Below are 21,484 nucleotides of genomic sequence, written 5' to 3'. Positions count from 1 at the left end.
AAGAAACACCTTGTGCCTTGAGGCATTCCATGGGGCTGGAAATTGGGGGAGAGAGCTACAAACACCAAGAGCCCATAATTGCATTGGCCGGGAATCGAACCCGGGCCTCCCGCGTGGCAGGCGAGAATTCTACCACTGAACCACCAATGCTCCACGCCGGGCCAGGCGCCACCACCCTCGCTCAGCTGGCCTAGGAGAGTCCAGCTCTCGCCCACGCTTGACTTGGGATTCGCTTGTCGAAATCCATGAGGATGGCCAGCGACAAGAGCAGAGTGGCGCAGCGGAAGCGTGCTGGGCCCATAACCCAGAGGTCGATGGATCGAAACCATCCTCTGCTACGTTGCCTTTTCCTATGCCAATCGATATTTGCTTGCGGGCCCAAAGGCCTTTCTTTCGCACACAAAGAGAAGTTGAACCTGATTCAGGTGATTCAACGAGTCCAAAGCTCTCAGCGTAAGCATGGCACTGGCACCTTTCCCCCTAATGGAATATTGTCTCTTGGCCATGGAAGCCTGGTCGTGCTTTCTTTAATTGATTGCTTTTGTCCAATACTGCCTACGTGACTTTGGCTGAAGCCACAGATGCCACCACAAAAACGTGGCAATGCCTTGGCACATGTTATGAGGAGCACTCCGGCTTCCCATGTTGCTCACGGCGCTCGGTTCCAAGCTTCAACATCAAACACAAAAGCAAGGTGCCTCCCGTGAAACCAGGAAAGCTGCGTTTGGAGAATGCGGGCATTGATCCCGCTACCTCTCGCATGCAAAGCGAGCGCTCTGCCACTTGAGCTAATCCCCCTTTGCTCGAGTGTGTTGCTTGCGCTATGGCTGATCCCTGTCCTCTCCTGGGCTATGTGTAAAATATAGTCAGTTTTGCGAAATCCACAACCTGCTCTGGCCGCTAGACACCAGGAGAGCCACCCGCTTTCCTAGCGTAGAAGGTTTGCACCCCCCTTTTTTTTCCCTCCTACGACCTTTGACAACTGAGCCCCTTCAGAGGTATGGCCCCCATGGGTTTCAATGATGTAATTGGGAGAAGGCTGGTTTCAAAATGCACTCACACCGCCTAGTACATTCTCGACAAGAAACACCTTGTGCCTTGATGCACTCCACGGGGCTGGAAATTGGGGGAGAGCGCTGCAAACACAAAGAGCCCATAATTGCATTGGCCGGGAATCGAACCCGGGCCTCCCGCGTGGCAGGCGAGAATTCTACCACTGAACCACCAATGCTCCACGCCGGGCCACTTGCCACCACCCTCGCTCAGCTGGTCTAGGAGAGTCCAGCTCTCGCCCACGCTTGACTTGGGATTCGCTGGTCGAAAATCAATGGAAACGCCTAGTCGTCTACATTGTGACTTTGCCACATGGACCCACTCCCCGTGGGAATCGCTGGCAAACTACATCCACATGTGGTTGTTGAGGTTGGTCAGCGACAAGAGCAGAGTGGCGCAGCGGAAGCGTGCTGGGCCCATAACCCAGAGGTCGATGGATCGAAACCATCCTCTGCTACGTTGCCCTTTCCTATGCCAATCGATATTTGCTTGTGTGCGGGCCCAAAGGCCTTTCTTTCGCACACAAAGAGAAGTTGAACCTGATTCAGGTGATTCAACGAGTCCAAAGCTCTCAGCGTAAGCATGGCACTGGCACCTTTTGCGCTAATGAAATATTGTCTCTTGGCCATGGAGGCCTGCTCGTGCTTTGTTTACTAGATTGCTTTTGTCCAACACTGCCTACGTGACTTTGGCTGAAGCCACAGTTGCCACCACAAAAACGTGGCAACGCCTTGGCACGCGTTATGAGGAGGACTCCGGCTTCCCATGCTGCTCACGGCGCTCGGTTCCAAGCTTCAACATCAAACACAAAAGCAAGGTGTCTCCTGGCAAATCAGGAAAGCTGCATTTGGAGAATGCGGGCATCGATCCCGCTACCTCTCGCATGCTAAGCGAGCGCTCTACCATTTGAGCTAATCCCCCTTTGCTTGAGGTTGTTGCTTGTGCTATGGCTGATCCCTGTCCTCTCCTGGGCTATGTGTAAACTATAGGCAGTTTTGCTAAATCCACAACTTGCTCTGGCCGCTAGACACCAGGAGAGCCACTCCCCCAAGACCTTGGACAACTGAGCCCCTTCTGAAGTATGGCCCCATGGGTTTCAATGATGTCATTGGGAGAAGGTGGTTTCAAAAAGCACTCACACCGCCTAATACATTCTCGACAAGAAACACCTTGTGCCTTGAGGCATTCCATGGGGCTGGAAATTGGGGGAGAGAGCTACAAACACCAAGAGCCCATAATTGCATTGGCCGGGAATCGAACCCGGGCCTCCCGCGTGGCAGGCGAGAATTCTACCACTGAACCACCAATGCTCCACGCCGGGCCAGGCGCCACCACCCTCGCTCAGCTGGCCTAGGAGAGTCCAGCTCTCGCCCACGCTTGACTTGGGATTCGCTTGTCGAAATCCATGAGGATGGCCAGCGACAAGAGCAGAGTGGCGCAGCGGAAGCGTGCTGGGCCCATAACCCAGAGGTCGATGGATCGAAACCATCCTCTGCTACGTTGCCTTTTCCTATGCCAATCGATATTTGCTTGCGGGCCCAAAGGCCTTTCTTTCGCACACAAAGAGAAGTTGAACCTGATTCAGGTGATTCAACGAGTCCAAAGCTCTCAGCGTAAGCATGGCACTGGCACCTTTCCCCCTAATGGAATATTGTCTCTTGGCCATGGAAGCCTGGTCGTGCTTTCTTTAATTGATTGCTTTTGTCCAATACTGCCTACGTGACTTTGGCTGAAGCCACAGATGCCACCACAAAAACGTGGCAATGCCTTGGCACATGTTATGAGGAGCACTCCGGCTTCCCATGTTGCTCACGGCGCTCGGTTCCAAGCTTCAACATCAAACACAAAAGCAAGGTGCCTCCCGTGAAACCAGGAAAGCTGCGTTTGGAGAATGCGGGCATTGATCCCGCTACCTCTCGCATGCAAAGCGAGCGCTCTGCCACTTGAGCTAATCCCCCTTTGCTCGAGTGTGTTGCTTGCGCTATGGCTGATCCCTGTCCTCTCCTGGGCTATGTGTAAAATATAGTCAGTTTTGCGAAATCCACAACCTGCTCTGGCCGCTAGACACCAGGAGAGCCACCCGCTTTCCTAGCGTAGAAGGTTTGCACCCCCCTTTTTTTTCCCTCCTACGACCTTTGACAACTGAGCCCCTTCAGAGGTATGGCCCCCATGGGTTTCAATGATGTAATTGGGAGAAGGCTGGTTTCAAAATGCACTCACACCGCCTAGTACATTCTCGACAAGAAACACCTTGTGCCTTGATGCACTCCACGGGGCTGGAAATTGGGGGAGAGCGCTGCAAACACAAAGAGCCCATAATTGCATTGGCCGGGAATCGAACCCGGGCCTCCCGCGTGGCAGGCGAGAATTCTACCACTGAACCACCAATGCTCCACGCCGGGCCACTTGCCACCACCCTCGCTCAGCTGGTCTAGGAGAGTCCAGCTCTCGCCCACGCTTGACTTGGGATTCGCTGGTCGAAAATCAATGGAAACGCCTAGTCGTCTACATTGTGACTTTGCCACATGGACCCACTCCCCGTGGGAATCGCTGGCAAACTACATCCACATGTGGTTGTTGAGGTTGGTCAGCGACAAGAGCAGAGTGGCGCAGCGGAAGCGTGCTGGGCCCATAACCCAGAGGTCGATGGATCGAAACCATCCTCTGCTACGTTGCCCTTTCCTATGCCAATCGATATTTGCTTGTGTGCGGGCCCAAAGGCCTTTCTTTCGCACACAAAGAGAAGTTGAACCTGATTCAGGTGATTCAACGAGTCCAAAGCTCTCAGCGTAAGCATGGCACTGGCACCTTTTGCGCTAATGAAATATTGTCTCTTGGCCATGGAGGCCTGCTCGTGCTTTGTTTACTAGATTGCTTTTGTCCAACACTGCCTACGTGACTTTGGCTGAAGCCACAGTTGCCACCACAAAAACGTGGCAACGCCTTGGCACGCGTTATGAGGAGGACTCCGGCTTCCCATGCTGCTCACGGCGCTCGGTTCCAAGCTTCAACATCAAACACAAAAGCAAGGTGTCTCCTGGCAAATCAGGAAAGCTGCATTTGGAGAATGCGGGCATCGATCCCGCTACCTCTCGCATGCTAAGCGAGCGCTCTACCATTTGAGCTAATCCCCCTTTGCTTGAGGTTGTTGCTTGTGCTATGGCTGATCCCTGTCCTCTCCTGGGCTATGTGTAAACTATAGGCAGTTTTGCTAAATCCACAACTTGCTCTGGCCGCTAGACACCAGGAGAGCCACTCCCCCAAGACCTTGGACAACTGAGCCCCTTCTGAAGTATGGCCCCATGGGTTTCAATGATGTCATTGGGAGAAGGTGGTTTCAAAAAGCACTCACACCGCCTAATACATTCTCGACAAGAAACACCTTGTGCCTTGAGGCATTCCATGGGGCTGGAAATTGGGGGAGAGAGCTACAAACACCAAGAGCCCATAATTGCATTGGCCGGGAATCGAACCCGGGCCTCCCGCGTGGCAGGCGAGAATTCTACCACTGAACCACCAATGCTCCACGCCGGGCCAGGCGCCACCACCCTCGCTCAGCTGGCCTAGGAGAGTCCAGCTCTCGCCCACGCTTGACTTGGGATTCGCTTGTCGAAATCCATGAGGATGGCCAGCGACAAGAGCAGAGTGGCGCAGCGGAAGCGTGCTGGGCCCATAACCCAGAGGTCGATGGATCGAAACCATCCTCTGCTACGTTGCCTTTTCCTATGCCAATCGATATTTGCTTGCGGGCCCAAAGGCCTTTCTTTCGCACACAAAGAGAAGTTGAACCTGATTCAGGTGATTCAACGAGTCCAAAGCTCTCAGCGTAAGCATGGCACTGGCACCTTTCCCCCTAATGGAATATTGTCTCTTGGCCATGGAAGCCTGGTCGTGCTTTCTTTAATTGATTGCTTTTGTCCAATACTGCCTACGTGACTTTGGCTGAAGCCACAGATGCCACCACAAAAACGTGGCAATGCCTTGGCACATGTTATGAGGAGCACTCCGGCTTCCCATGTTGCTCACGGCGCTCGGTTCCAAGCTTCAACATCAAACACAAAAGCAAGGTGCCTCCCGTGAAACCAGGAAAGCTGCGTTTGGAGAATGCGGGCATCGATCCCGCTACCTCTCGCATGCAAAGCGAGCGCTCTGCCACTTGAGCTAATCCCCCTTTGCTCGAGTGTGTTGCTTGCGCTATGGCTGATCCCTGTCCTCTCCTGGGCTATGTGTAAAATATAGTCAGTTTTGCGAAATCCACAACCTGCTCTGGCCGCTAGACACCAGGAGAGCCACCCGCTTTCCTAGCGTAGAAGGTTTGCACCCCCCTTTTTTTTCCCTCCTACGACCTTTGACAACTGAGCCCCTTCAGAGGTATGGCCCCCATGGGTTTCAATGATGTAATTGGGAGAAGGCTGGTTTCAAAATGCACTCACACCGCCTAGTACATTCTCGACAAGAAACACCTTGTGCCTTGATGCACTCCACGGGGCTGGAAATTGGGGGAGAGCGCTGCAAACACAAAGAGCCCATAATTGCATTGGCCGGGAATCGAACCCGGGCCTCCCGCGTGGCAGGCGAGAATTCTACCACTGAACCACCAATGCTCCACGCCGGGCCACTTGCCACCACCCTCGCTCAGCTGGTCTAGGAGAGTCCAGCTCTCGCCCACGCTTGACTTGGGATTCGCTGGTCGAAAATCAATGGAAACGCCTAGTCGTCTACATTGTGACTTTGCCACATGGACCCACTCCCCGTGGGAATCGCTGGCAAACTACATCCACATGTGGTTGTTGAGGTTGGTCAGCGACAAGAGCAGAGTGGCGCAGCGGAAGCGTGCTGGGCCCATAACCCAGAGGTCGATGGATCGAAACCATCCTCTGCTACGTTGCCTTTTTCTATGCCAATCGATATTTGCTTGCGTGCGGGCCCAAAGGCCTTTCTTTCGCACACAAAGAGAAGTTGAACCTGATTCAGGTGATTCAACGAGTCCAAAGCTCTCAGCGTAAGCATGGCACTGGCACCTTTTGCGCTAATGAAATATTGTCTCTTGGCCATGGAGGCCTGCTCGTGCTTTGTTTACTAGATTGCTTTTGTCCAACACTGCCTACGTGACTTTGGCTGAAGCCACAGTTGCCACCACAAAAACGTGGCAACGCCTTGGCACGCGTTATGAGGAGGACTCCGGCTTCCCATGTTGCTCACGGCGCTCGGTTCCAAGCTTCAACATCAAACACAAAAGCAAGGTGTCTCCTGGCAAATCAGGAAAGCTGCATTTGGAGAATGCGGGCATCGATCCCGCTACCTCTCGCATGCTAAGCGAGCGCTCTACCATTTGAGCTAATCCCCCTTTGCTTGAGGTTGTTGCTTGTGCTATGGCTGATCCCTGTCCTCTCCTGGGCTATGTGTAAACTATAGGCAGTTTTGCTAAATCCACAACTTGCTCTGGCCGCTAGACACCAGGAGAGCCACTCCCCCAAGACCTTGGACAACTGAGCCCCTTCTGAAGTATGGCCCCATGGGTTTCAATGATGTCATTGGGAGAAGGTGGTTTCAAAAAGCACTCACACCGCCTAATACATTCTCGACAAGAAACACCTTGTGCCTTGAGGCATTCCATGGGGCTGGAAATTGGGGGAGAGAGCTACAAACACCAAGAGCCCATAATTGCATTGGCCGGGAATCGAACCCGGGCCTCCCGCGTGGCAGGCGAGAATTCTACCACTGAACCACCAATGCTCCACGCCGGGCCAGGCGCCACCACCCTCGCTCAGCTGGCCTAGGAGAGTCCAGCTCTCGCCCACGCTTGACTTGGGATTCGCTTGTCGAAATCCATGAGGATGGCCAGCGACAAGAGCAGAGTGGCGCAGCGGAAGCGTGCTGGGCCCATAACCCAGAGGTCGATGGATCGAAACCATCCTCTGCTACGTTGCCTTTTCCTATGCCAATCGATATTTGCTTGCGGGCCCAAAGGCCTTTCTTTCGCACACAAAGAGAAGTTGAACCTGATTCAGGTGATTCAACGAGTCCAAAGCTCTCAGCGTAAGCATGGCACTGGCACCTTTCCCCCTAATGGAATATTGTCTCTTGGCCATGGAAGCCTGGTCGTGCTTTCTTTAATTGATTGCTTTTGTCCAATACTGCCTACGTGACTTTGGCTGAAGCCACAGATGCCACCACAAAAACGTGGCAATGCCTTGGCACATGTTATGAGGAGCACTCCGGCTTCCCATGTTGCTCACGGCGCTCGGTTCCAAGCTTCAACATCAAACACAAAAGCAAGGTGCCTCCCGTGAAACCAGGAAAGCTGCGTTTGGAGAATGCGGGCATCGATCCCGCTACCTCTCGCATGCAAAGCGAGCGCTCTGCCACTTGAGCTAATCCCCCTTTGCTCGAGTGTGTTGCTTGCGCTATGGCTGATCCCTGTCCTCTCCTGGGCTATGTGTAAAATATAGTCAGTTTTGCGAAATCCACAACCTGCTCTGGCCGCTAGACACCAGGAGAGCCACCCGCTTTCCTAGCGTAGAAGGTTTGCACCCCCCTTTTTTTTCCCTCCTACGACCTTTGACAACTGAGCCCCTTCAGAGGTATGGCCCCATGGGTTTCAATGATGTAATTGGGAGAAGGCTGGTTTCAAAAAGCACTCACACCGCCTAGTACATTCTCGACAAGAAACACCTTGTGCCTTGATGCACTCCACGGGGCTGGAAATTGGGGGAGAGCGCTGCAAACACAAAGAGCCCATAATTGCATTGGCCGGGAATCGAACCCGGGCCTCCCGCGTGGCAGGCGAGAATTCTACCACTGAACCACCAATGCTCCACGCCGGGCCACTTGCCACCACCCTCGCTCAGCTGGTCTAGGAGAGTCCAGCTCTCGCCCACGCTTGACTTGGGATTCGCTGGTCGAAAATCAATGGAAACGCCTAGTCGTCTACATTGTGACTTTGCCACATGGACCCACTCCCCGTGGGAATCGCTGGCAAACTACATCCACATGTGGTTGTTGAGGTTGGTCAGCGACAAGAGCAGAGTGGCGCAGCGGAAGCGTGCTGGGCCCATAACCCAGAGGTCGATGGATCGAAACCATCCTCTGCTACGTTGCCCTTTCCTATGCCAATCGATATTTGCTTGCGTGCGGGCCCAAAGGCCTTTCTTTCGCACACAAAGAGAAGTTGAACCTGATTCAGGTGATTCAACGAGTCCAAAGCTCTCAGCGTAAGCATGGCACTGGCACCTTTTGCGCTAATGAAATATTGTCTCTTGGCCATGGAGGCCTGCTCGTGCTTTGTTTACTAGATTGCTTTTGTCCAACACTGCCTACGTGACTTTGGCTGAAGCCACAGTTGCCACCACAAAAACGTGGCAACGCCTTGGCACGCGTTATGAGGAGGACTCCGGCTTCCCATGTTGCTCACGGCGCTCGGTTCCAAGCTTCAACATCAAACACAAAAGCAAGGTGTCTCCTGGCAAATCAGGAAAGCTGCATTTGGAGAATGCGGGCATCGATCCCGCTACCTCTCGCATGCTAAGCGAGCGCTCTACCATTTGAGCTAATCCCCCTTTGCTTGAGGTTGTTGCTTGTGCTATGGCTGATCCCTGTCCTCTCCTGGGCTATGTGTAAACTATAGGCAGTTTTGCTAAATCCACAACTTGCTCTGGCCGCTAGACACCAGGAGAGCCACTCCCCCAAGACCTTGGACAACTGAGCCCCTTCTGAAGTATGGCCCCATGGGTTTCAATGATGTCATTGGGAGAAGGTGGTTTCAAAAAGCACTCACACCGCCTAATACATTCTCGACAAGAAACACCTTGTGCCTTGAGGCATTCCATGGGGCTGGAAATTGGGGGAGAGAGCTACAAACACCAAGAGCCCATAATTGCATTGGCCGGGAATCGAACCCGGGCCTCCCGCGTGGCAGGCGAGAATTCTACCACTGAACCACCAATGCTCCACGCCGGGCCAGGCGCCACCACCCTCGCTCAGCTGGCCTAGGAGAGTCCAGCTCTCGCCCACGCTTGACTTGGGATTCGCTTGTCGAAATCCATGAGGATGGTCAGCGACAAGAGCAGAGTGGCGCAGCGGAAGCGTGCTGGGCCCATAACCCAGAGGTCGATGGATCGAAACCATCCTCTGCTACGTTGCCTTTTCCTATGCCAATCGATATTTGCTTGCGGGCCCAAAGGCCTTTCTTTCGCACACAAAGAGAAGTTGAACCTGATTCAGGTGATTCAACGAGTCCAAAGCTCTCAGCGTAAGCATGGCACTGGCACCTTTCCCCCTAATGGAATATTGTCTCTTGGCCATGGAAGCCTGGTCGTGCTTTCTTTAATTGATTGCTTTTGTCCAATACTGCCTACGTGACTTTGGCTGAAGCCACAGATGCCACCACAAAAACGTGGCAATGCCTTGGCACATGTTATGAGGAGCACTCCGGCTTCCCATGTTGCTCACGGCGCTCGGTTCCAAGCTTCAACATCAAACACAAAAGCAAGGTGCCTCCCGTGAAACCAGGAAAGCTGCGTTTGGAGAATGCGGGCATCGATCCCGCTACCTCTCGCATGCAAAGCGAGCGCTCTGCCACTTGAGCTAATCCCCCTTTGCTCGAGTGTGTTGCTTGCGCTATGGCTGATCCCTGTCCTCTCCTGGGCTATGTGTAAAATATAGTCAGTTTTGCGAAATCCACAACCTGCTCTGGCCGCTAGACACCAGGAGAGCCACCCGCTTTCCTAGCGTAGAAGGTTTGCACCCCCCTTTTTTTTCCCTCCTACGACCTTTGACAACTGAGCCCCTTCAGAGGTATGGCCCCATGGGTTTCAATGATGTAATTGGGAGAAGGCTGGTTTCAAAATGCACTCACACCGCCTAGTACATTCTCGACAAGAAACACCTTGTGCCTTGATGCACTCCACGGGGCTGGAAATTGGGGGAGAGCGCTGCAAACACAAAGAGCCCATAATTGCATTGGCCGGGAATCGAACCCGGGCCTCCCGCGTGGCAGGCGAGAATTCTACCACTGAACCACCAATGCTCCACGCCGGGCCACTTGCCACCACCCTCGCTCAGCTGGTCTAGGAGAGTCCAGCTCTCGCCCACGCTTGACTTGGGATTCGCTGGTCGAAAATCAATGGAAACGCCTAGTCGTCTACATTGTGACTTTGCCACATGGACCCACTCCCCGTGGGAATCGCTGGCAAACTACATCCACATGTGGTTGTTGAGGTTGGTCAGCGACAAGAGCAGAGTGGCGCAGCGGAAGCGTGCTGGGCCCATAACCCAGAGGTCGATGGATCGAAACCATCCTCTGCTACGTTGCCTTTTTCTATGCCAATCGATATTTGCTTGCGTGCGGGCCCAAAGGCCTTTCTTTCGCACACAAAGAGAAGTTGAACCTGATTCAGGTGATTCAACGAGTCCAAAGCTCTCAGCGTAAGCATGGCACTGGCACCTTTTGCGCTAATGAAATATTGTCTCTTGGCCATGGAGGCCTGCTCGTGCTTTGTTTACTAGATTGCTTTTGTCCAACACTGCCTACGTGACTTTGGCTGAAGCCACAGTTGCCACCACAAAAACGTGGCAACGCCTTGGCACGCGTTATGAGGAGGACTCCGGCTTCCCATGTTGCTCACGGCGCTCGGTTCCAAGCTTCAACATCAAACACAAAAGCAAGGTGTCTCCTGGCAAATCAGGAAAGCTGCATTTGGAGAATGCGGGCATCGATCCCGCTACCTCTCGCATGCTAAGCGAGCGCTCTACCATTTGAGCTAATCCCCCTTTGCTTGAGGTTGTTGCTTGTGCTATGGCTGATCCCTGTCCTCTCCTGGGCTATGTGTAAACTATAGGCAGTTTTGCTAAATCCACAACTTGCTCTGGCCGCTAGACACCAGGAGAGCCACTCCCCCAAGACCTTGGACAACTGAGCCCCTTCTGAAGTATGGCCCCATGGGTTTCAATGATGTCATTGGGAGAAGGTGGTTTCAAAAAGCACTCACACCGCCTAATACATTCTCGACAAGAAACACCTTGTGCCTTGAGGCATTCCATGGGGCTGGAAATTGGGGGAGAGAGCTACAAACACCAAGAGCCCATAATTGCATTGGCCAGGAATCGAACCCGGGCCTCCCGCGTGGCAGGCGAGAATTCTACCACTGAACCACCAATGCTCCACGCCGGGCCAGGCGCCACCACCCTCGCTCAGCTGGCCTAGGAGAGTCCAGCTCTCGCCCACGCTTGACTTGGGATTCGCTTGTCGAAATCCATGAGGATGGCCAGCGACAAGAGCAGAGTGGCGCAGCGGAAGCGTGCTGGGCCCATAACCCAGAGGTCGATGGATCGAAACCATCCTCTGCTACGTTGCCTTTTCCTATGCCAATCGATATTTGCTTGCGGGCCCAAAGGCCTTTCTTTCGCACACAAAGAGAAGTTGAACCTGATTCAGGTGATTCAACGAGTCCAAAGCTCTCAGCGTAAGCATGGCACTGGCACCTTTCCCCCTAATGGAATATTGTCTCTTGGCCATGGAAGCCTGGTCGTGCTTTCTTTAATTGATTGCTTTTGTCCAATACTGCCTACGTGACTTTGGCTGAAGCCACAGATGCCACCACAAAAACGTGGCAATGCCTTGGCACATGTTATGAGGAGCACTCCGGCTTCTCATGTTGCTCACGGCGCTCGGTTCCAAGCTTCAACATCAAACACAAAAGCAAGGTGCCTCCCGTGAAACCAGGAAAGCTGCATTTGGAGAATGCGGGCATCGATCCCGCTACCTCTCGCATGCAAAGCGAGCGCTCTGCCACTTGAGCTAATCCCCCTTTGCTCGAGTGTGTTGCTTGCGCTATGGCTGATCCCTGTCCTCTCCTGGGCTATGTGTAAAATATAGTCAGTTTTGCGAAATCCACAACCTGCTCTGGCCGCTAGACACCAGGAGAGCCACCCGCTTTCCTAGCGTAGAAGGTTTGCACCCCCCTTTTTTTTCCCTCCTACGACCTTTGACAACTGAGCCCCTTCAGAGGTATGGCCCCATGGGTTTCAATGATGTAATTGGGAGAAGGCTGGTTTCAAAAAGCACTCACACCGCCTAGTACATTCTCGACAAGAAACACCTTGTGCCTTGATGCACTCCACGGGGCTGGAAATTGGGGGAGAGCGCTGCAAACACAAAGAGCCCATAATTGCATTGGCCGGGAATCGAACCCGGGCCTCCCGCGTGGCAGGCGAGAATTCTACCACTGAACCACCAATGCTCCACGCCGGGCCACTTGCCACCACCCTCGCTCAGCTGGTCTAGGAGAGTCCAGCTCTCGCCCACGCTTGACTTGGGATTCGCTGGTCGAAAATCAATGGAAACGCCTAGTCGTCTACATTGTGACTTTGCCACATGGACCCACTCCCCGTGGGAATCGCTGGCAAACTACATCCACATGTGGTTGTTGAGGTTGGTCAGCGACAAGAGCAGAGTGGCGCAGCGGAAGCGTGCTGGGCCCATAACCCAGAGGTCGATGGATCGAAACCATCCTCTGCTACGTTGCCTTTTTCTATGCCAATCGATATTTGCTTGCGTGCGGGCCCAAAGGCCTTTCTTTCGCACACAAAGAGAAGTTGAACCTGATTCAGGTGATTCAACGAGTCCAAAGCTCTCAGCGTAAGCATGGCACTGGCACCTTTTGCGCTAATGAAATATTGTCTCTTGGCCATGGAGGCCTGCTCGTGCTTTGTTTACTAGATTGCTTTTGTCCAACACTGCCTACGTGACTTTGGCTGAAGCCACAGTTGCCACCACAAAAACGTGGCAACGCCTTGGCACGCGTTATGAGGAGGACTCCGGCTTCCCATGTTGCTCACGGCGCTCGGTTCCAAGCTTCAACATCAAACACAAAAGCAAGGTGTCTCCTGGCAAATCAGGAAAGCTGCATTTGGAGAATGCGGGCATCGATCCCGCTACCTCTCGCATGCTAAGCGAGCGCTCTACCATTTGAGCTAATCCCCCTTTGCTTGAGGTTGTTGCTTGTGCTATGGCTGATCCCTGTCCTCTCCTGGGCTATGTGTAAACTATAGGCAGTTTTGCTAAATCCACAACTTGCTCTGGCCGCTAGACACCAGGAGAGCCACTCCCCCAAGACCTTGGACAACTGAGCCCCTTCTGAAGTATGGCCCCATGGGTTTCAATGATGTCATTGGGAGAAGGTGGTTTCAAAAAGCACTCACACCGCCTAATACATTCTCGACAAGAAACACCTTGTGCCTTGAGGCATTCCATGGGGCTGGAAATTGGGGGAGAGAGCTACAAACACCAAGAGCCCATAATTGCATTGGCCGGGAATCGAACCCGGGCCTCCCGCGTGGCAGGCGAGAATTCTACCACTGAACCACCAATGCTCCACGCCAGGCCAGGCGCCACCACCCTCGCTCAGCTGGCCTAGGAGAGTCCAGCTCTCGCCCACGCTTGACTTGGGATTCGCTTGTCGAAATCCATGAGGATGGCCAGCGACAAGAGCAGAGTGGCGCAGCGGAAGCGTGCTGGGCCCATAACCCAGAGGTCGATGGATCGAAACCATCCTCTGCTACGTTGCCTTTTCCTATGCCAATCGATATTTGCTTGCGGGCCCAAAGGCCTTTCTTTCGCACACAAAGAGAAGTTGAACCTGATTCAGGTGATTCAACGAGTCCAAAGCTCTCAGCGTAAGCATGGCACTGGCACCTTTCCCCCTAATGGAATATTGTCTCTTGGCCATGGAAGCCTGGTCGTGCTTTCTTTAATTGATTGCTTTTGTCCAATACTGCCTACGTGACTTTGGCTGAAGCCACAGATGCCACCACAAAAACGTGGCAATGCCTTGGCACATGTTATGAGGAGCACTCCGGCTTCCCATGTTGCTCACGGCGCTCGGTTCCAAGCTTCAACATCAAACACAAAAGCAAGGTGCCTCCCGTGAAACCAGGAAAGCTGCGTTTGGAGAATGCGGGCATCGATCCCGCTACCTCTCGCATGCAAAGCGAGCGCTCTGCCACTTGAGCTAATCCCCCTTTGCTCGAGTGTGTTGCTTGCGCTATGGCTGATCCCTGTCCTCTCCTGGGCTATGTGTAAAATATAGTCAGTTTTGCGAAATCCACAACCTGCTCTGGCCGCTAGACACCAGGAGAGCCACCCGCTTTCCTAGCGTAGAAGGTTTGCACCCCCCTTTTTTTTCCCTCCTACGACCTTTGACAACTGAGCCCCTTCAGAGGTATGGCCCCATGGGTTTCAATGATGTAATTGGGAGAAGGCTGGTTTCAAAAAGCACTCACACCGCCTAGTACATTCTCGACAAGAAACACCTTGTGCCTTGATGCACTCCACGGGGCTGGAAATTGGGGGAGAGCGCTGCAAACACAAAGAGCCCATAATTGCATTGGCCGGGAATCGAACCCGGGCCTCCCGCGTGGCAGGCGAGAATTCTACCACTTAACCACCAATGCTCCACGCCGGGCCACTTGCCACCACCCTCGCTCAGCTGGTCTAGGAGAGTCCAGCTCTCGCCCACGCTTGACTTGGGATTCGCTGGTCGAAAATCAATGGAAACGCCTAGTCGTCTACATTGTGACTTTGCCACATGGACCCACTCCCCGTGGGAATCGCTGGCAAACTACATCCACATGTGGTTGTTGAGGTTGGTCAGCGACAAGAGCAGAGTGGCGCAGCGGAAGCGTGCTGGGCCCATAACCCAGAGGTCGATGGATCGAAACCATCCTCTGCTACGTTGCCCTTTCCTATGCCAATCGATATTTGCTTGCGTGCGGGCCCAAAGGCCTTTCTTTCGCACACAAAGAGAAGTTGAACCTGATTCAGGTGATTCAACGAGTCCAAAGCTCTCAGCGTAAGCATGGCACTGGCACCTTTTGCGCTAATGAAATATTGTCTCTTGGCCATGGAGGCCTGCTCGTGCTTTGTTTACTAGATTGCTTTTGTCCAACACTGCCTACGTGACTTTGGCTGAAGCCACAGTTGCCACCACAAAAACGTGGCAACGCCTTGGCACGCGTTATGAGGAGGACTCCGGCTTCCCATGTTGCTCACGGCGCTCGGTTCCAAGCTTCAACATCAAACACAAAAGCAAGGTGTCTCCTGGCAAATCAGGAAAGCTGCATTTGGAGAATGCGGGCATCGATCCCGCTACCTCTCGCATGCTAAGCGAGCGCTCTACCATTTGAGCTAATCCCCCTTTGCTTGAGGTTGTTGCTTGTGCTATGGCTGATCCCTGTCCTCTCCTGGGCTATGTGTAAACTATAGGCAGTTTTGCTAAATCCACAACTTGCTCTGGCCGCTAGACACCAGGAGAGCCACTCCCCCAAGACCTTGGACAACTGAGCCCCTTCTGAAGTATGGCCCCATGGGTTTCAATGATGTCATTGGGAGAAGGTGGTTTCAAAAAGCACTCACACCGCCTAATACATTCTCGACAAGAAACACCTTGTGCCTTGAGGCATTCCATGGGGCTGGAAATTGGGGGAGAGAGCTACAAACACCAAGAGCCCATAATTGCATTGGCCGGGAATCGAACCCGGGCCTCCCGCGTGGCAGGCGAGAATTCTACCACTGAACCACCAATGCTCCACGCCGGGCCAGGCGCCACCACCCTCGCTCAGCTGGCCTAGGAGAGTCCAGCTCTCGCCCACGCTTGACTTGGGATTCGCTTGTCGAAATCCATGAGGATGGCCAGCGACAAGAGCAGAGTGGCGCAGCGGAAGCGTGCTGGGCCCATAACCCAGAGGTCGATGGATCGAAACCATCCTCTGCTACGTTGCCTTTTCCTATGCCAATCGATATTTGCTTGCGGGCCCAAAGGCCTTTCTTTCGCACACAAAGAGAAGTTGAACCTGATTCAGGTGATTCAACGAGTCCAAAGCTCTCAGCGTAAGCATGGCACTGGCACCTTTCCCCCTAATGGAATATTGTCTCTTGGCCATGGAAGCCTGGTCGTGCTTTCTTTAATTGATTGCTTTTGTCCAATACTGCCTACGTGACTTTGGCTGAAGCCACAGATGCCACCACAAAAACGTGGCAATGCCTTGGCACATGTTATGAGGAGCACTCCGGCTTCCCATGTTGCTCACGGCGCTCGGTTCCAAGCTTCAACATCAAACACAAAAGCAAGGTGCCTCCCGTGAAACCAGGAAAGCTGCGTTTGGAGAATGCGGGCATCGATCCCGCTACCTCTCGCATGCAAAGCGAGCGCTCTGCCACTTGAGCTAATCCCCCTTTGCTCGAGTGTGTTGCTTGCGCTATGGCTGATCCCTGTCCTCTCCTGGGCTATGTGTAAAATATAGTCAGTTTTGCGAAATCCACAACCTGCTCTGGCCGCTAGACACCAGGAGAGCCACCCGCTTTCCTAGCGTAGAAGGTTTGCACCCCCCTTTTTTTTCCCTCCTACGACCTTTGACAACTGAGCCCCTTCAGAGGTATGGCCCCATGGGTTTCAATGATGTAATTGGGAGAAGGCTGGTTTCAAAAAGCACTCACACCGCCTAGTACATTCTCGACAAGAAACACCTTGTGCCTTGATGCACTCCACGGGGCTGGAAATTGGGGGAGAGCGCTGCAAACACAAAGAGCCCATAATTGCATTGGCCGGGAATCGAACCCGGGCCTCCCGCGTGGCAGGCGAGAATTCTACCACTTAACCACCAATGCTCCACGCCGGGCCACTTGCCACCACCCTCGCTCAGCTGGTCTAGGAGAGTCCAGCTCTCGCCCACGCTTGACTTGGGATTCGCTGGTCGAAAATCAATGGAAACGCCTAGTCGTCTACATTGTGACTTTGCCACATGGACCCACTCCCCGTGGGAATCGCTGGCAAACTACATCCACATGTGGTTGTTGAGGTTGGTCAGCGACAAGAGCAGAGTGGCGCAGCGGAAGCGTGCTGGGCCCATAACCCAGAGGTCGATGGATCGAAACCATCCTCTGCTACGTTGCCCTTTCCTATGCCAATCGATATTTGCTTGCGTGCGGGCCCAAAGGCCTTTCTTTCGCACACAAAGAGAAGTTGAACCTGATTCAGGTGATTCAACGAGTCCAAAGCTCTCAGCGTAAGCATGGCACTGGCACCTTTTGCGCTAATGAAATATTGTCTCTTGGCCATGGAGGCCTGCTCGTGCTTTGTTTACTAGATTGCTTTTGTCCAACACTGCCTACGTGACTTTGGCTGAAGCCACAGTTGCCACCACAAAAACGTGGCAACGCCTTGGCACGCGTTATGAGGAGGACTCCGGCTTCCCATGTTGCTCACGGCGCTCGGTTCCAAGCTTCAACATCAAACACAAAAGCAAGGTGTCTCCTGGCAAATCAGGAAAGCTGCATTTGGAGAATGCGGGCATCGATCCCGCTACCTCTCGCATGCTAAGCGAGCGCTCTACCATTTGAGCTAATCCCCCTTTGCTTGAGGTTGTTGCTTGTGCTATGGCTGATCCCTGTCCTCTCCTGGGCTATGTGTAAACTATAGGCAGTTTTGCTAAATCCACAACTTGCTCTGGCCGCTAGACACCAGGAGAGCCACTCCCCCAAGACCTTGGACAACTGAGCCCCTTCTGAAGTATGGCCCCATGGGTTTCAATGATGTCATTGGGAGAAGGTGGTTTCAAAAAGCACTCACACCGCCTAATACATTCTCGACAAGAAACACCTTGTGCCTTGAGGCATTCCATGGGGCTGGAAATTGGGGGAGAGAGCTACAAACACCAAGAGCCCATAATTGCATTGGCCGGGAATCGAACCCGGGCCTCCCGCGTGGCAGGCGAGAATTCTACCACTGAACCACCAATGCTCCACGCCGGGCCAGGCGCCACCACCCTCGCTCAGCTGGCCTAGGAGAGTCCAGCTCTCGCCCACGCTTGACTTGGGATTCGCTTGTCGAAATCCATGAGGATGGTCAGCGACAAGAGCAGAGTGGCGCAGCGGAAGCCTGCTGGGCCCATAACCCAGAGGTCGATGGATCGAAACCATCCTCTGCTACGTTGCCTTTTCCTATGCCAATCGATATTTGCTTGCGGGCCCAAAGGCCTTTCTTTCGCACACAAAGAGAAGTTGAACCTGATTCAGGTGATTCAACGAGTCCAAAGCTCTCAGCGTAAGCATGGCACTGGCACCTTTCCCCCTAATGGAATATTGTCTCTTGGCCATGGAAGCCTGGTCGTGCTTTCTTTAATTGATTGCTTTTGTCCAATACTGCCTACGTGACTTTGGCTGAAGCCACAGATGCCACCACAAAAACGTGGCAATGCCTTGGCACATGTTATGAGGAGCACTCCGGCTTCCCATGTTGCTCACGGCGCTCGGTTCCAAGCTTCAACATCAAACACAAAAGCAAGGTGCCTCCCGTGAAACCAGGAAAGCTGCGTTTGGAGAATGCGGGCATCGATCCCGCTACCTCTCGCATGCAAAGCGAGCGCTCTGCCACTTGAGCTAATCCCCCTTTGCTCGGGTGTGTTGCTTGCGCTATGGCTGATCCCTGTCCTCTCCTGGGCTATGTGTAAAATATAGTCAGTTTTGCGAAATCCACAACCTGCTCTGGCCGCTAGACACCAGGAGAGCCACCCGCTTTCCTAGCGTAGAAGGTTTGCACCCCCCTTTTTTTTCCCTCCTACGACCTTTGACAACTGAGCCCCTTCAGAGGTATGGCCCCATGGGTTTCAATGATGTAATTGGGAGAAGGCTGGTTTCAAAAAGCACTCACACCGCCTAGTACATTCTCGACAAGAAACACCTTGTGCCTTGATGCACTCCACGGGGCTGGAAATTGGGGGAGAGCGCTGCAAACACAAAGAGCCCATAATTGCATTGGCCGGGAATCGAACCCGGGCCTCCCGCGTGGCAGGCGAGAATTCTACCACTGAACCACCAATGCTCCACGCCGGGCCACTTGCCACCACCCTCGCTCAGCTGGTCTAGGAGAGTCCAGCTCTCGCCCACGCTTGACTTGGGATTCGCTGGTCGAAAATCAATGGAAACGCCTAGTCGTCTACATTGTGACTTTGCCACATGGACCCACTCCCCGTGGGAATCGCTGGCAAACTACATCCACATGTGGTTGTTGAGGTTGGTCAGCGACAAGAGCAGAGTGGCGCAGCGGAAGCGTGCTGGGCCCATAACCCAGAGGTCGATGGATCGAAACCATCCTCTGCTACGTTGCCTTTTTCTATGCCAATCGATATTTGCTTGCGTGCGGGCCCAAAGGCCTTTCTTTCGCACACAAAGAGAAGTTGAACCTGATTCAGGTGATTCAACGAGTCCAAAGCTCTCAGCGTAAGCATGGCACTGGCACCTTTTGCGCTAATGAAATATTGTCTCTTGGCCATGGAGGCCTGCTCGTGCTTTGTTTACTAGATTGCTTTTGTCCAACACTGCCTACGTGACTTTGGCTGAAGCCACAGTTGCCACCACAAAAACGTGGCAACGCCTTGGCACGCGTTATGAGGAGGACTCCGGCTTCCCATGTTGCTCACGGCGCTCGGTTCCAAGCTTCAACATCAAACACAAAAGCAAGGTGTCTCCTGGCAAATCAGGAAAGCTGCATTTGGAGAATGCAGGCATCGATCCCGCTACCTCTCGCATGCTAAGCAAGCGCTCTACCATTTGAGCTAATCCCCCTTTGCTTGAGGTTGTTGCTTGTGCTATGGCTGATCCCTGTCCTCTCCTGGGCTATGTGTAAACTATAGGCAGTTTTGCTAAATCCACAACTTGCTCTGGCCGCTAGACACCAGGAGAGCCACTCCCCCAAGACCTTGGACAACTGAGCCCCTTCTGAAGTATGGCCCCATGGGTTTCAATGATGTCATTGGGAGAAGGTGGTTTCAAAAAGCACTCACACCGCCTAATACATTCTCGACAAGAAACACCTTGTGCCTTGAGGCATTCCATGGGGCTGGAAATTGGGGGAGAGAGCTACAAACACCAAGAGCCCATAATTGCATTGGCCGGGAATCGAACCCGGGCCTCCCGCGTGGCAGGCGAGAATTCTACCACTGAACCACCAATGCTCCACGCCGGGCCAGGCGCCACCACCCTCGCTCAGCTGGCCTAGGAGAGTCCAGCTCTCGCCCACGCTTGACTTGGGATTCGCTTGTCGAAATCCATGAGGATGGCCAGCGACAAGAGCAGAGTGGCGCAGCGGAAGCGTGCTGGGCCCATAACCCAGAGGTCGATGGATCGAAACCATCCTCTGCTACGTTGCCTTTTCCTATGCCAATCGATATTTGCTTGCGGGCCCAAAGGCCTTTCTTTCGCACACAAAGAGAAGTTGAACCTGATTCAGGTGATTCAACGAGTCCAAAGCTCTCAGCGTAAGCATGGCACTGGCACCTTTCCCCCTAATGGAATATTGTCTCTTGGCCATGGAAGCCTGGTCGTGCTTTCTTTAATTGATTGCTTTTGTCCAATACTGCCTACGTGACTTTGGCTGAAGCCACAGATGCCACCACAAAAACGTGGCAATGCCTTGGCACATGTTATGAGGAGCACTCCGGCTTCCCATGTTGCTCACGGCGCTCGGTTCCAAGCTTCAACATCAAACACAAAAGCAAGGTGCCTCCCGTGAAACCAGGAAAGCTGCGTTTGGAGAATGCGGGCATCGATCCCGCTACCTCTCGCATGCAAAGCGAGCGCTCTGCCACTTGAGCTAATCCCCCTTTGCTCGAGTGTGTTGCTTGCGCTATGGCTGATCCCTGTCCTCTCCTGGGCTATGTGTAAAATATAGTCAGTTTTGCGAAATCCACAACCTGCTCTGGCCGCTAGACACCAGGAGAGCCACCCGCTTTCCTAGCGTAGAAGGTTTGCACCCCCCTTTTTTTTCCCTCCTACGACCTTTGACAACTGAGCCCCTTCAGAGGTATGGCCCCATGGGTTTCAATGATGTAATTGGGAGAAGGCTGGTTTCAAAAAGCACTCACACCGCCTAGTACATTCTCGACAAGAAACACCTTGTGCCTTGATGCACTCCACGGGGCTGGAAATTGGGGGAGAGCGCTGCAAACACAAAGAGCCCATAATTGCATTGGCCGGGAATCGAACCCGGGCCTCCCGCGTGGCAGGCGAGAATTCTACCACTGAACCACCAATGCTCCACGCCGGTCCACTTGCCACCACCCTCGCTCAGCTGGTCTAGGAGAGTCCAGCTCTCGCCCACGCTTGACTTGGGATTCGCTGGTCGAAAATCAATGGAAACGCCTAGTCGTCTACATTGTGACTTTGCCACATGGACCCACTCCCCGTGGGAATCGCTGGCAAACTACATCCACATGTGGTTGTTGAGGTTGGTCAGCGACAAGAGCAGAGTGGCGCAGCGGAAGCGTGCTGGGCCCATAACCCAGAGGTCGATGGATCGAAACCATCCTCTGCTACGTTGCCCTTTCCTATGCCAATCGATATTTGCTTGCGTGCGGGCCCAAAGGCCTTTCTTTCGCA

General features: G+C 53.4%; 8 non-coding genes across 8 annotated transcripts; all 8 read right to left on the bottom strand.

Moving 5' to 3' along the window:
* Positions 1–1,901: 1,901 nt before the first annotated feature.
* On the bottom strand, positions 1,902–1,974 carry TRNAA-AGC (transfer RNA alanine (anticodon AGC)). The gene has a single exon. It is a non-coding gene; the product is annotated as a tRNA-Ala (tRNA).
* A 2,140-nt stretch (positions 1,975–4,114) lies between these two features.
* Positions 4,115–4,187, bottom strand: TRNAA-AGC (transfer RNA alanine (anticodon AGC)). The gene has a single exon. It is a non-coding gene; the product is annotated as a tRNA-Ala (tRNA).
* A 2,140-nt stretch (positions 4,188–6,327) lies between these two features.
* On the bottom strand, positions 6,328–6,400 carry TRNAA-AGC (transfer RNA alanine (anticodon AGC)). Its single transcript has one exon. It is a non-coding gene; the product is annotated as a tRNA-Ala (tRNA).
* A 2,139-nt stretch (positions 6,401–8,539) lies between these two features.
* On the bottom strand, positions 8,540–8,612 carry TRNAA-AGC (transfer RNA alanine (anticodon AGC)). Its single transcript has one exon. It is a non-coding gene; the product is annotated as a tRNA-Ala (tRNA).
* Positions 8,613–10,751: 2,139 nt separating this feature from the next.
* On the bottom strand, positions 10,752–10,824 carry TRNAA-AGC (transfer RNA alanine (anticodon AGC)). The gene has a single exon. It is a non-coding gene; the product is annotated as a tRNA-Ala (tRNA).
* Positions 10,825–12,963: 2,139 nt separating this feature from the next.
* TRNAA-AGC (transfer RNA alanine (anticodon AGC)) lies at positions 12,964–13,036 on the bottom strand. The gene has a single exon. It is a non-coding gene; the product is annotated as a tRNA-Ala (tRNA).
* A 2,139-nt stretch (positions 13,037–15,175) lies between these two features.
* Positions 15,176–15,248, bottom strand: TRNAA-AGC (transfer RNA alanine (anticodon AGC)). The gene has a single exon. It is a non-coding gene; the product is annotated as a tRNA-Ala (tRNA).
* Positions 15,249–17,387: 2,139 nt separating this feature from the next.
* On the bottom strand, positions 17,388–17,460 carry TRNAA-AGC (transfer RNA alanine (anticodon AGC)). Its single transcript has one exon. It is a non-coding gene; the product is annotated as a tRNA-Ala (tRNA).
* Positions 17,461–21,484: the final 4,024 nt, after the last annotated feature.

This window comes from Lithobates pipiens, unplaced genomic scaffold (genome assembly GCF_037356315.1).
Source record: "Lithobates pipiens isolate NorthernLeopardFrog02 unplaced genomic scaffold, aLitPip1_a1.2 Scaffold_18, whole genome shotgun sequence".
Classification (NCBI taxonomy): domain Eukaryota; kingdom Metazoa; phylum Chordata; class Amphibia; order Anura; family Ranidae; genus Lithobates; species Lithobates pipiens.
This window is presented reverse-complemented; position numbering and strand designations above follow the sequence as displayed.